This window comes from Hibiscus syriacus, unplaced genomic scaffold (assembly GCF_006381635.1).
Source record: "Hibiscus syriacus cultivar Baekdansim isolate YM2019G1 unplaced genomic scaffold, ASM638163v2 tig00113722_pilon, whole genome shotgun sequence".
Lineage (NCBI taxonomy): Eukaryota > Viridiplantae > Streptophyta > Magnoliopsida > Malvales > Malvaceae > Hibiscus > Hibiscus syriacus.
In genome coordinates, this window is record NW_024063469.1 from 2,058,910 (window position 1) to 2,074,400 (window position 15,491).

At 37.5% G+C, this 15,491-nt stretch overlaps 2 pseudogenes; both read right to left on the reverse strand.

Moving 5' to 3' along the window:
* Nucleotides 1–551: 551 nt before the first annotated feature.
* Nucleotides 552–2,320, reverse strand: LOC120187175 (annotated as a pseudogene).
* An 8,230-nt stretch (nucleotides 2,321–10,550) lies between these two features.
* LOC120187174 lies at nucleotides 10,551–13,967 on the reverse strand (annotated as a pseudogene).
* Nucleotides 13,968–15,491: the final 1,524 nt, after the last annotated feature.

Genomic DNA, 15,491 nt, shown 5'->3' on the forward strand with positions numbered 1-15,491 from the left:
CAAACCCTCCATAATCGACACATGTTACCACAACCCAAACCCCAAATTTGTCTTCAGACCATTGGATGAAAGAAAATATATGATTGATATTGACTCTTTTTTTTCAAGTGAATTTCTTCATATATCTTACTGTTAACCATTTATTTCCAATCATCCAACGGTCTTAAATCTATAAAAACTTAGTCATAAATCTATGTAAAACTAAAAATTTTACATTATATAACTAGATCGTGCCCCATATATACATATATATTCTATTGAAGAGAAAATCTCGCTCAACATGCCATTTTCAACAATGCATTTTCACCTTAATTTTCCGGAGATGATTATCACTATCCTATATTAATACTATATATGTATTTGTCAACCATATAAGTCGAGAACTTAATTTGCTCTCCATGTGCATAAAATACTACTTACAAGTCCACTGTTCAAACACGGTGACATGGTCAATGACTCAGTAACATAATATATACTTAAAATCAAAAGGTTTTCTTTGACCACTGTAAAACTGGAAAGTATTTCATAAAGATGAATTATGGATACTGTTCTTATTTGATTATCTCAATCCACTAAATGCATCTACTGATGTCAATAGCACACATTGTTTGATGAAGCAGATGGTCGACCAGCCTGGATTGGGTCCCCGTATAGTTCCTTCTCTACCACAGTGACTTACAGAGAAAATATCCACCTGACTTGGATCATTACACTCGGCCACGGCAGCAAAAATCGTTGTTTCAGCTGCCTCCTCCCTTTCAGCGACGGCTTTCAGTCGCTGTCTTTCAGCTCTTGAGCCAACAACCTGCCCTAGGATAGAAGCCCCGATGGTCAAGGCCATAGCTGTTTTAGGCATTAAGACAGATTTCCGAAGCATGGCTATGAATGGCACAGCAGCATGGACAGCTACAAACCATGATAAAGAAAACTTCTTAGTGTGCTCCTTCCAAGCACCCAAAGGAACGTTTGCTGCCATGCCCAAGAGAGCAATTACAAACATCTTTGCAGGCAGTGGCTGAGGGCGTAAGTTTTTAACAAGGGCAGTGCGCGATAGGGCAGCCCTTGCAGCAACTACAGCAGGGGGACATCTAAGCTTAATTCCAGGTGGGGGCTGAAAAGCTGTTGCCACAAGTGGTAGGACGTGACTTACTGCTCTGTAAGATTTTGCAATTGGGCAATTCCCAGTTTGTAACCACTCGTTTCCAAATGCTTCATGGTTTGATGAATTTCCTTTCTGAAAGATCACAATACATCTCAAAATCAGTGTAGTTTGCAGTGATTATCTTGTATCTAATGCATCATCCAATAGGTATCACAATACATCAATGTATTTTACAATTAATGAAGATGGAGCCTAAGAAAGTATACTTAACTATATTAAGTCTAAATCTTTCACAGGTTCCTAAGGATTGCTCCAAAGTTGATTTTGAGACCTCACGACATGTTATATTTAGGGTGGTTCGGTTCTTATGATATTAGTAAATGCAGTCTTGTGCAAATTATACTTTCATTTATTTCTTCATTTTTTTCTGTTGCCAAATTCTTTGAATGACTCATCTATGGTAGAACATTGCATTTTTCTTTTAAAAATGTGTGATTACCTGACAGGATTCTTGCTTGTTAGATGAATCAGGTTTCTTTTATTGGTTCTTCCATTTATCCCAGATGGGACCAAAGCTGAATGGACCTCCTGAACTAAAAGCTGACAGACTGATCGTTGCAGTTCTCGCAGCTAATGGGTTAAATTGGGTGGTAGGCTCCTGTTTGATTCTATCACAGTGAACATCAGACCTCCCTGAGAGAGGTACAACGCCATCCTTCCCATGAAAAAACTTAAATGCCATATCAAAATTTGGACCATCTTCAAATATAGGACCTTTTGCTCCCTGTACCTGCAGAAAGATATAGACGAAATCAACTCAAGGGCAAGGACTACTTAACAGTTCAGAATCTACACACACACAACCAATGCAGGAATCCTACAAAAAGAAATGATATTAAATGGACTACAAGAACTTAGAGGTGCGGGAAAATTCAGCGGGGAGAATGAAAAGTTGGTGGGTTTGTTAATGTTATTAAGAAATGGACATCTCTGAATGTTCGACTCATTAAATGAGCACTCAGATGTGTCTTCATTTACTCCCTTGAACCTGAAGTACATTGTTTCTTGTAACCAAAACAACCTACCTGCAATGAAACCTTCTGCATTTCAGAAACCAATGGCTGGATTGACATAAAGGGAGGGAAACGACCTCCAATTTTGAGAATACAATGAAAAGCAGATACACAGGATTTTGATTGCACTCCTTCGAAGAATCAAGAGCAAATCGATCGAGCACAGGAAACTTACAATTCTGCAGCATATTGGAAAATTACTTGAAAGAAACTGGGAAGTTAATCTGAAACATATACCTAGAGAGGCAAATCGCGTAGCAGATTTAATCACAAAACAGATGTGGAAGCACCATGAAGACACCAACTTTCTGAAAGTGTACCCCAAGGAAGCTGAGGAGCTGCTGATAGAGGACAAGACGAGAAGTTAGGCGGCCTTTTTTCGTTTTCAACCAAAAAAAAAATTTGACAAACAGAAATTTTTAGCTAATTGCAGAAATCATAATGCTAGAAGCAATTGAAGCGCTAAAAGCATAAACCCCTCTTCATACAACCTTCTAATTCAATCTGTAAACGTTTAATTTAAATTCATTCAGAATAGGATAAATAATTGAAAGAGCAGCGAGTAAACATATACTACCATCATAATTGGAACTGAATGGTTCAACCGTTAAAGCAATAGTAATAGAAACTCAAAGAAGACAAAACAATTATCAATATTTGTAATTCAGGAGAAAACAATTCTCGCAGTTTATTTATTCATAATGACAACAATCGCAACTTATTTATTAAAAAGGACAACAATAAAATTCTGATTGTAATGTAAGAGGGAATGAAAGAAAGGAGAGCAAGCGAGAAGCTAAATTAGGAAGAAATTACCAGATGAAGGATTTCCTGTGAGTGTTTAGCAGAGCCTTGAACTTGGAAGCGGAGAAAGGCGGAATGAAATTGCTGCAACCAAACAAAAAGGACAACGTGTGGCTGACAAAAAACACTAATTACACGATTCGAGAAAGCGGCTTTGTTATTCTGTCAGCGCTGTGACTTTCAAGCAAATAACCCTCGCAAGCTATTTTGCCACGTTGCCTTCGTTCGATTACCAATCAAGGCTATTACGCAGTTAATATCGGCGTTTTTTTCGAAAAATCATCTTTTTAATTTAATATTTTTGATCAGGCACCAGTCATACTATATTTCTCGATTTAACACCCTTTGCAGTAAGGCGCGCCCCTTGTAGTGCGTTATACGTTGATTTGGCGTCACGTGGGTTAAAGTGCGCCCCCTGAGGCACGCCTTATGCTGACATGAATACACGTGTGTATGACACGGGACAGGGGCTGCGCCTTACGCCACGTAAAATATAACGCAGGGTAGGGGTCGCGCTATTCAATTATATCAATTATGCATAATGCAAGGCGCGGTGCAAGGACTGCGCCTTGCATTATTTTCTCAAACTTCTCGGCTTTAAGACATCCTCTCTCGGCTATAAATAGCCGTCTCCCGTAAACTCTCTCACCAACAATCCTTTGAATAAGTAAATAACATCCAACAATCATCTTATATTTGATCCAGAAGTTTACTCGATCTTTCGTTATAAGGTAATTTTGTTATAATATTTATTTTATAGTTATATATGATTATTTGAAAAAATATTATACTAATTGTTTTCAATTAATTTCTGTGTTTGTAGAATTAGAAAGTGTGAGCATACGTCGAAATATTTTTGCAGTGCATGTAATAATATAAAATTATATTATTTAAATTATTTACGTTTATGTGTAAAAAATTATTCTGTTATATTTTTTGTCATATATTATTTATTTAATCAGGTTTGTTTCAGTTGTTTTTTTGCAGATATAATATTGTTGCATTTTTAAACTCTAAGAATGACGCGACTTTCAGCTATTAATTATTATGATGGAGAAATTCGAGAAGATGAAACAGGCGTTGTATTCGTATCAAATGAGCGTGATAAAATATCATTCAAGAGAAACATAACTCTTGAGGAGCTGATAACGAAGATTTCGAGGAAGGTTCATGTTGGAAGTAGTAGAAGAATGTCGTCGTTGCAGTACAGATTTCCAACATCATTGTTCTCATTAATTTATACAGCGTTCGAACTATCGAACAATGATGATGTTGAAATGATGGCTGATTCTCAAAGTAATTATTCAGACAGCGATATTGAGATGTATGTAAAGTTTGTTCAAGTGCATGTTGTTCGGGGTCAGCGATTAAGCTCACACTATGGGCTAGCTAAACAAGTTGATCAAGTTGACAGCCCGACTACAGTAATGTGTAATGATTTTAATGCCATAATGGGAAATCCACATCATGGTGCCGGCACATCAACTTCAATGGGGAGACATTCATCCGCAACTCCTTTCGATATGTACCGAGATGGGTCCACGAACAATCCGTATGGCAACATCGCGTCCAGTTCGAGGGGAAGGCATTCATCTGCAAATTTCTTTGACCTTAATATGGAGATGCCATCGACGCAATAATCTGTACAATTTCCATTTGACACGATGGCTTCAAGCTCTAGGGGGAGGCATTCGACTGCGAGCTTTTTCGATCTCAATCCAGATATGCCTTCTAGTTCAAGGGAAAGGCGTTCCAGTAGTAGGTTCTTCGACCTAAATGTGGAGAGCATGGAGGAACCATCATCTCCACCAGAAGAACCGCTTCGTGAGCATGGTGCGGATGGTGCTGAGACTGGACTATTCATTCACCCAGAATCACCGCAATTCAACTCCGATGGTGATGATGATGTAGATGAAGTTCCAGCAAATGTGGCACAAACTGACCCTCCAACACACATGTATGAAGCTGATTATGATGCAATGTACGGGCCAGAATTTACGGATATGCCTCATCTCGGTGACTATGGATATTACTCATCAATAAATAATGGTGAGTTATCTTTAGGCATGGAGTTTTCAAGAAAGAAAGAAGCGATGATGGCTATCAAAAATTATAATATCCATAATTCTATTCAGTCCAGAGTCAACCGCTCCACGACCGAAAAATATGTATGCTACTGTGCCTGACGCGAAAACGGATGCAGTTGGATGGTTCGTGTATCGAAGAGGAAGAGGAAAACAACAGATGGGAACTAACAGTATACAACGGTCCTCACACATGTTGTGCTTGAGGGATCAACCAAGATCATCCTAACTTGGACTCTGAAGTGATATGTCAAGCCATCATGCCCATGGTAAAAGCAAGCTCTTATATAGATGTTATTGTGTTGATTTCAGCTATACAATCGCAGTATGGGTACACTGTCTCCTATAAAAGAGCTTGGTTGGCAAAATAAAATGCCATTTTCAAACTTCATGGCGGAGGTTGAATCCTGGGACAATTGTGGACTTCGAAACCTCCTATGCATACCATAATGATCAAGTTCTCCGCGATCAATGCCAATTCTACCGGGTTTTTTGGACTTACCCACAGTGCGTTAATGCTGTCAAATACTGCAAGCTTGTGGTCCAGATCGACGGGACTTTCTTGTATGGAAAATACAAGCAAATTTTATTATTGGCAGTTTTCCAAGATGGCAATTGCAATATTCTTCCAGTTGCTTTTGCTCTTGTCGAAGGAGAAGATACAGATTCTTGGGCTTTTTCCTCTAAAATTTACGTGCATGTGTTATCACGAGGGAAAACATCTGTGTCATTTCAGATCGCGGAGCTGGGATCAAAGCAGTAATGGAGTCTTTGGGTCCAATGTGGCAACCACCCTTTGTCCAACATAGGTATTGTCTCCGACACATTGCTACGAACTACCATGGAAGGTACAAGAAGAATGATGAGCGTCAATTAATTGTGTGCATGGGTAAGTGAAACTGATATAGTTTGTTTTCTTTCGATCGTTTTAATTTTGCAAAGAAAGTAAGTTAGTAAGTTATACATTTTTTGATCAGGTTACGAACTACTTCCTCAAACGTTTGAATCAATGCTTCAAGATTTACGGGCGAAGAACGAGGAAGGATACGATTACATCAGCCTCATCGATAAAGAAATGTGGACGAACGCATATGATGGTGGATATCGATATGGACACATGACGACCAACTTGGCAGAGGCAATCAATTCAACTTTAAAGGGTGCACGTCACTTACCAGTAGCGGCTTTGGTAAAGACTATATATTTTCGTTTGGGGGCGCTTTTTGCGAAGCACGGGAGACAAGCTCAAACCTGGATGCAAGGCGGTCATATCTATCACCCTAGATTAGTTGCAGATCTATAGAAAAAAAATTCTGCATCAAATGGAATGTCTGTAACAAGCTTCTCTAGAAGGCATGAAATGTTTCGTGTCACAGAGTTGCCGCGACCTCTTCAAGGGATTGAAACTGTGTCGTTAAGAGTAAATCTAAGGGACAGAACGTGCGACTGCGGGTTTTTTCAAGCTCTTAAGTATCCATGCTCTCATGTGATAGCAGTTTGCTCGCATACACCTCAAGACTATAACCATTTTGTGGATCTCGTATACCTACTATCTGAAGTTTTTAAGGTATACGAATTTGAGTTTCCCCCCATATGTAATGACAAAGACCCTGATGAGGTTCAAGATTGGCTTTCGATTTTACCAAATCTGAGTTTATTGAGGCAACGTGGTCGTCCAAAATCCAATTAAATTCATTGTGATATGGATATTCGAGAAAGATCTAGACAAGACATAAGATGTGGGCATTGTAGAAACCCTGGACACACTAGAAAAACATGTCCACTTCTGTTGCCATCAAGTAACAATTGATGAGAAAATGATGTATTTGTTTATCAAATAATAATTCTTGTACTTTGATTTGCATTTACTTCAAGTTAATGTCATTCGATAATCGCTGATGAAGATTAAAAAAACGATACAATAATACGAGATTGGACATTTGCGTTATATGTGATTATAATAAAAGAGATAATAAGTGACAAACTTAATAAAGTTATCGAACAATTTGGTATTTCAAAATAATTTTAAATACAACAAACTTACAATAAGTATTAGATGGTAAATGATAACCAAATTACAATAACTGATATTAAATGGTAATAAACAAAATTAACTGAAATACATTAAAAAAAAGTCAAACAAATTTAACAAAATAAAGTAAATATTAAATGAGAAATAATAAAAAATTACAATTAAAAAGTCCAATAAACTAAATAAAAATATAATAAAAAAATAAAATCTATCGATGCATGCGACGCGAATGTGTTCCGCATGGCGGTGGTTATCGGTCTCGAGGAGGATTTCTTCGTATCACTGGTTGTGACTCCTCGCTGTCATCACTATCATCATCGTCGTCGTCGTCGTCGTCCTGAGTAGGTACATTAGGTTGATGAGGAGCTGATGGCGATGAAGCATCTCCATAGAATAAGGACCCTGGAGGTGTATGACTGACTATCCCACCGGTCTGCAAAAATTGGGAAACTCATAAAACCCAGACATTGCTGAGTGTGAAAACTATACAGGAGGTGTCTATGCTGCGGCCATGGGTGATGAGGCTGAACTCGCTAAATATTCAGCATATGAACCCTAAGTTGGATCTACAAACATAGACCTATAATAGCCTCCAGGAGGGGTCAAATGTGACGGTGGCGGTGGCGGGGTCATAAAAGCAGGTGAAGGCGATGGCGGTAGCATCTGGTAATGGAAAGGCGGTGGCGGCATCATATATGGTTGCGGTATGTAAGTCGCTAGATACGGTGGCTGCTATGAAGGTCCTGCTGGTGCAGCTGAGGATGAACCGGAAGTACCTGCTCTCCGTCCACGAGTCGGGGGACTATGGTGTTATGTCGGTGAACGTCTCTGTCGACGTCGCGGAAAGATCTACCGTCGTGCATCCTCGGGAAGCATAAACGGTTTCCCGTTACTGTTGAACCACTCGTAATAACCGTCAGCAACCATCAAAAGGTCATCAAAAATGGGCTCTCTACGAGGAAGTCACCGATGTCGATCCTCCCACAACACGACCCACATATGATGCCTTACCAGCCAATCTGTATCTGTCTTGTCGCATCTATTTGTGCTATGCAACTCATCCATATTACGAGGTGCTTCCAAAATTGGTTGAAAACAACCAAATTGCCGGAGCACGCGATCAGTGGAGTGCCACTCGACGGTCGCATAACAGATCAAGGGGACCGTCGTCATCCAAATATCTGATGTGCCCCTCAACTCAGGTGGGATCACCGCCCTCACATTATCAGTAGAATATGGCACCCATTCAAAGTAAAACAAATATATATAATTTTTATCAAAATAATAATCTAATTATATAACTATAATCTAAAATCGATTTTTAAACATTAAAATTCATACCTGTGTACCAGCCTTCTGATCGATTAACACCCTAATTTTTTCTAAATCATCAGGTAGCTCCTGATGATTTTTCCTATCAGTAGATCACCTATTCAAGAAAAATAATTTCTTATTCACTGTATAAAATTATTAATATACAAAATCAGTTTTATAATTACCTCAGGAGTAGTGGAAATACGAATGGGTTCTTGACAACGGGACATAAAAAGGGTAATTGATACCATGTCCAAGACTGCAGCAGCAGGAGACATCCGCCGATAGCATTACGCCTGTAGTCAATGGCTCGACACATCTCCCTGTACAGGCAAGCCAAAACTGCCGAGTCTCAACTGAGTGATCCGGCCAGATGAAAGTCGACAAGATGTTGCAACCACATACAGTGAACTTGGTTGCGCGATTTGTACGGCATCAACAACCCTTCTATCAGCTGCAGTATGCATGCCCGTGCATACTGTTTAACTTCATCGTCAGACGCGTCCTCGCTCAACTCTCAAAAATTGTCATCTAACCAATTTAACGGTATCCGTCCACCGTTAAAATTTTCCGGGACACGTCCTAGACTAACCCAACACAAAGTAGTCCAAGAACCGGAAGCTATCTCTGATATCACACCTCCATCCACCGAAAGCCCCAGGTGCATAGAAACATCCTCAAACGTGATCGTGCACTCTCCGCACGGAAGATGGAATGTATGGGTCTTCGGCCTCCTCCGCTCTACTAAGGCAGAAATAAGGTATGGTTCTATCTTACAGTGACCTTGATATCTACCTAGGTGACCGAATCCAGCCTCTACTAAATACGACATTACACGAGTAGGTATAACTAACTTACGGTTCATAATAAAATGATCTAATATACGGTCTCTCTCCTAAAAAAATAAATAATTACACAAATTAATTTTTAAACTAATAATCATGCATTAAATAAATAAATTAATTAAATTAAAACGTTAAAAGGTTATCGTATCAGTAAAATGTCGAGATATATGATTTCCATCCAACCAAAGTAGACTGCCTTCCATTTTATATTTGCAAAAAAAATAATTAAATAAAATATTAAACAATTAAAATAATTAAATAAATTACTAAAAAAAATACTAAATATAATAAAATATACCTTAATAATAGAATATAAGAGTATTTGAGAGAAGTTGAGAGGATTTGGTGTGATGAAAGTGATTGAGAATGAGAGTATTTATAAGGAGGGATGAGTGTGAACGGACGGGGGTAATTTGATAATTAAGGGTATAATGCGGGACAGGACCCGCGCCTTTTTGACGCGTGTCAGAATCACATGTAAGGCGCGGCCCCTGTGCCACACCGTACCCTTAATTATCAACCTACCCTCGCCCATTCACACGTGTATCTATGTCAGCATAACACGTCGCAGGGGGCGCGCCTTACCCCACGTGACGCCAAATAAACCTATAGCGCGCTGCAAGAGGCGCGCCTTACTACGAAGGGTGTTAGATCGAAAAATATAGTCTGACCAGTGTTTGATCGAGAATATTAAATTAAAAAGATGATTTTTTGGAAAAAACACCACCAATATCGAATGCAGTAGCGAAATTTAACATTTTATTAAGAATTCAATTTTATAAAAAAAAATGACTTCTATCAAACTTCGGCTACAACAATAATACTAATAAAAATAATATTAATTTGGCAAAAAATAATCACTAGTTAGAAACAAAACTCATTTGTTTATTAATTAACTTAAACATAAAAAAATTTCTTAAAAAACATATTCATTTTTGTCTATAATATATTAATTCGTCAGCGATGCAATGCAACTTGGACATTTCATGATAGGGAACAAGCAATATTTGTAGTTCAAAAAGAGGGTTATAGTACAACCAAAGATTATACCAAAATCCCACTTTTTACATGTAGAAAACATAGAACCCTTGCATTTGCAGAGATGTAGATTGAGTTGAAAATAAATACACCAGAACCACAATGCCTACCCTTTTTCCATTTGCCAAGTGCAATGTCCTAATCATGAGAAACAAATAACATGCAATTAGAATGGTAGATGACATGCCAAAAAAATTATGGACTGATTTAAAGTTCAATACATTTTTAATAGACAACAGAAGCAGCACCCTACCTGTTGCCTCAAAAGACCATATCTCCCAGAAGAAAAATCAGTGCCTCAAAGGTAAAGGACCTGAGTTTGGGCAGTCTCTGGCCCAATGTCCAGTTTGATGGCACTTAAAGCACTCACCAGATACTTGGCCAACAGTTGTCCCAGAATACATTCTATCAGAATAGTCCCTACCAACAGACTGTACCGGACCATTCATGATGGTAGGACAATTTGTAGAGCTATGGCCAGTAACACCGCAACTATTACAGAATATATTCATGCTTGAAACAGTTTCTCTAAGCCTAGAACCACTGTAATGGTTTCCATATTGACTCCCTTGGTTTACTGGCAACCCATATTCTCTACTAGCAGTTGTCGGTGCAATACCTCTGCTTCCATCAATCCCAACCCCAGCAGCATAACCCAGACCAGAATTAGGAGTGTTGAACTCTGCCTTTGATGCAGAAGGACCAAAATCATTTGTTTTAATCTTCTCGATCAAATCCAAAAGGGACCTTGAATCTGATGGAAAATTTACTTTTTCTACTTTCACCGCTGTTGATTTCACACGCTGTTCATCACTAAAAATTTCTTCCTTCACTTTCAACTTGAATATATATTTATTGAACATAACTTGACGTGTGATTTCCATAAATTTCTCGTCATCTTGGTTTTCATACCTCAAATGGTACAAATCTTTTGCAGACACCCCCATTAGTTCCAGACCAGATTCCTGAAAAGCAGTCACCCATGTTATGCTGTATGATCCTGAATCTGGAACTGAATTATATATCTATAATCACATTCATCAACAGCCCTATCACATTTATCACACCACCACTTCCCATCTCCATTATTTGTAACCTTTTTGTTGCATTGACGATCCCCATTCATAATAGGACAAGCTGTATAGCAGAAATTGTCCAACTTGATGTATGCAATCCTTGCTACTACTGTAATCCAATCTGGCTTCTCAGAAGTTCCTAGCTTCTCATCTTTGATTTGTGATAAAGTTTTTCTATTATCTGCTCTACTCACAGTTGATGTTTCCCTGGAAATAGAGACAGAAGGAGTGTTCCTCCCCGTACTAACAAACCACTCCTTTAACCTGTGAGCCTCGGGAAAATCAGGATCTATAAATAACTGGGTTGTAGAGATAGAGCCCACAGCCTTCCCATTAAATTCACTCACCCTACCAGCTTTCACAGCCAGAACTGGAAACTCTCCAGAATCACACAAAGATTGGAGCTGTTGTCCTTCAGCATTGCAGAAAGATCCCCATAGAGTTAATTCAACACTTTGACCAGACATGTCCCTCAAATTAAGGGTTCTCTTCTGAGTTTCCATACCATTTTTCCTCATTATTGAAGCAGCAGGGCTGATAAATGATACCACACCAACTATATCCACCATAGTATTGTTCTCCATACATTCAATTTCACTTATGGTACGGAAATTAAATTGCTGCCGAGGAATTCTGTTGTCATCCTCATAACATAGCTGTACTGTTGATGTGCTTTCAAGAAATATTTCATGCTCATTGTTAAGGTGATTAAATGCCTTCTGAGCAGGTTTTAGACTTCCCCTAGAAATCAAATAAATCTTACCAGCTTCAATCTGGTTATAGAACTGGTCAACCACAGCATTAAAGCAAGTCACTCGTATTTCCCCGCCATCAGAATCAAGAAGATCAAAAGAGAAAACTTTACCTTCACCACGAGAATTATTATAGCGCCTAAGTTCTCCCTTGGCTGTTACTCTGGCCTTTATTGTCCACCTGCCCTGATATGGATTCAGAGCAGAAATTGGGATTATCCTGAGTGGTGCTTCATTCTTGGCAACTGGGCCTCTGTTGCTGTACATTGGAGATGGCTGCTGATATGTGGGAATGGATTGGAAGTTAGAGGTGCTTACAGGACGTGAAGCTGCTGGCCTAGGATTATTGAAACCAGCACTCCGAACACTAAATTGTCCATTTATAGGTGATGATCCAGGAAAACCAGGAGAAGGATCTGCTTTATGATAAAAGGATGGCGCATTAGCAGCAGGACTTCTTATCTGTTCAGATTCATTCAAACGAGAACCTCCCTGCCATTGGTTCATTGTAGGCTGTTGCAGAGTAGCCCCAGCTGAGTTCAGCTTATCACCCATGCTGCCAACAAGTGAACTTCCTCCTAAGGAGTTGGTCTGTGCCATCACTGCCCCGGGTTGGTCAGTAGGGGCTTGTGTGAGCCTGGAAGATCTTGGTGCTGCTACTGGCTTCCCAATAATATCATATTTATCAACTATCACCTCCAACTCGATAATTATAACAATCCTGCGTGAATGGAATTGAAAATAAGGTCATGAAGACAATTAACACAATAAGCTAAGCACATATGGCACATAAATCGCACATCTTGATTAAAAGCCAAACTGGACATAAACACTGAACCCTCAACAGAGTGTAGGGCCGATAAATTCATTACTTGTAAAATTATACTCAAGCTCAAGAAGAAAAGAGCCAAATCAACGGTTAGCCATATACATGTGCAATACTATACAACATATGCATTGATGAAATCTCCAAAAAAAAAAATCCAAGCATTCGAGTCAATGACACATGTTACGATCCAAGTCATTGTCATCCCAACTAAAAATCAACACTATACACTGGAAGATCAAAAATTGCAGGCTCGAGTAACTATAACTGCAGAATTGATTAGTTGGAATAAATCAAATTACCAATAACAAGAAGCGCATTTCTAGAAATACAAGAAAACTATCAAACTACACTTAATTCCAGCACCATCAATTAACAAGGAAAATAAGAAGAAAAATATAAACCCGCCTGAAAACACAAGAAACAGACAACTAATCACGTCGCCACAGGTTGAAAACAAAAGAATATAAGTTCTTTACATACAAAAGGGATCAACAAACCAAAATAATAGTATTTAAGAAAAACAATTCTTTCATCTTTCACGGAAAAACATATAAGAAAGAGAGAACGAGAGAGAGAGAGAGAGAGGTACATGCGATCTTGGATTACGTTGCAAATGTACTGAGTCAATTGAATAACAGAGCCAATTTGCAACTTCGAGGATTTCACAAGTTCGTTCTTACTGGTAGCGAGCATTCCTTGCTGCGTCAACGACCCATCCGAAAGCAATAACCTGTACCTCTCGCTCTTTTTCGGTTCTTGCTGCTGCTGCTGAGGATTCTTCGACGTCGTTTGAACCTCTTTCAGTTCTATCACTTGAAGCAAAGGTTTCAAATCCCTCTCCGTCGACACCTCTCGGCTAATAATCCGAGACACCGCCCCCGCCGTCAGATTTAGATCCATCAAAACCCCTTAAATTAGGAACTTTCGGGCACCGAATAGCAGTTTGGGAATGATGGGTTGAAATCTTGAGAGAGAACGAAGGAAAATGGGGGAAATGAAAAATCTAGGGCAAACAATTGTGAAGCGCCACTTCACTTGGCCAGTTTATTGAGAGAGAGAGAGAGAGAGAGGTGTAAAAGAGCGCCAAGTCTCGAGTTTCGGAAATTTTGGTTCCAATTCGTGGGAATTAATTTTTCGAAATGCCTAACGTGTCCCTACTTCTACGGTAGTGTAGTGCTGCGCATAAGAAATGGTTTTATTCATTAATTGGCCCTCTAACTATATCTTATTTATAAAATGTTCCCTAATGTTTTATAAAAGGGCACTAGCTGACCTGTCAATTTGTTTTTGTTTATTCCAAGTAGAAAACTAATGAGAATGAAACACATGATGGGTTCTATTTAGGGATGGGTCCAATTAGATCATAATTTTATCAAATAAGATCAATATTTTTTTATAAATATATTTATTTTAGGTCAATTCAAATCGAGTTTAGATTTTATCTCAAAATGTAAGTAAAATAAAATCATTTTAAATTCGAATCAAGTCAATTTTTGAACGAATGATATATACTATTGGGTCGAATCGAATCAACCGAAAACTTAACCTAATCTCATCCATAATCATCTCATTCTTTTAGATATTATACACTTTTGAGTAAAAATGAGAACAAAATTATAGTTTAGATATATTTGGGGTAAAAATATAAGTTAGATTTAAATCGTGATTTCATGGAGTTAAAAGTTAATTTTTTTTAATTCTCTTTTTCTTTTAATTTTTTAAAACTTTTTTATCACATTTTTTTATTTTGATATTTTTAGTCATATTGTACATAAAAAAACTTTGATCATATCTAAAAATAACAAAAATATTTGAATTTGATATATCTATTTTTAAATCAGATTTTAGATCAAATTTTAATTTATATTTTAAATTTAGTGATAAATTATCTCAATCAGTCTAAAATATTTACAAAATATTATTATATTATTTCATATATTCATTAAAATAACACTATATATATATCATTTAACTCGAATTTCTGAAATTCATTTTTCATCTCGTCAACTCTTTTCCCCTTCTCTTTATATTTTCTTCCTCTTTGCTCCTCCTCTCTTCTTGCATTTTTTTTAAATAAATTGACAAATAAACTAAAATAAATTATGAATAGAAAATATTAATATTAAAATATAATTATAAATATATTTTAAAAATATTATAAATATATATGATAATTTAAATTTTTAGATAATCCCACGTCAACTAATTCTTTATCAATTGATGATTTAAACAGAGAATTTCAATCTAAGGTCTATTATTAAAACATTATTCATTTACTTTGAGGAAGGTTCAAATAAATAGGGTTATAAATTATATGAGATATATCGTGAGCTATCCAAAATCAATTAAAATTATGTTAATATTTGAAATGAATGAACTCAATTCAAGCTCAAACTCAACTCTTCATGAATGGAAGCGAGCTACTTGATACTAACTCGAAAAGCTCACGGACAACTCGAAAAAATAATATATTAATATTTTAAATTAAATTGTTAATAATATTAACATTTATATGTTATTTTTCTAAAAAAATAATATAAGG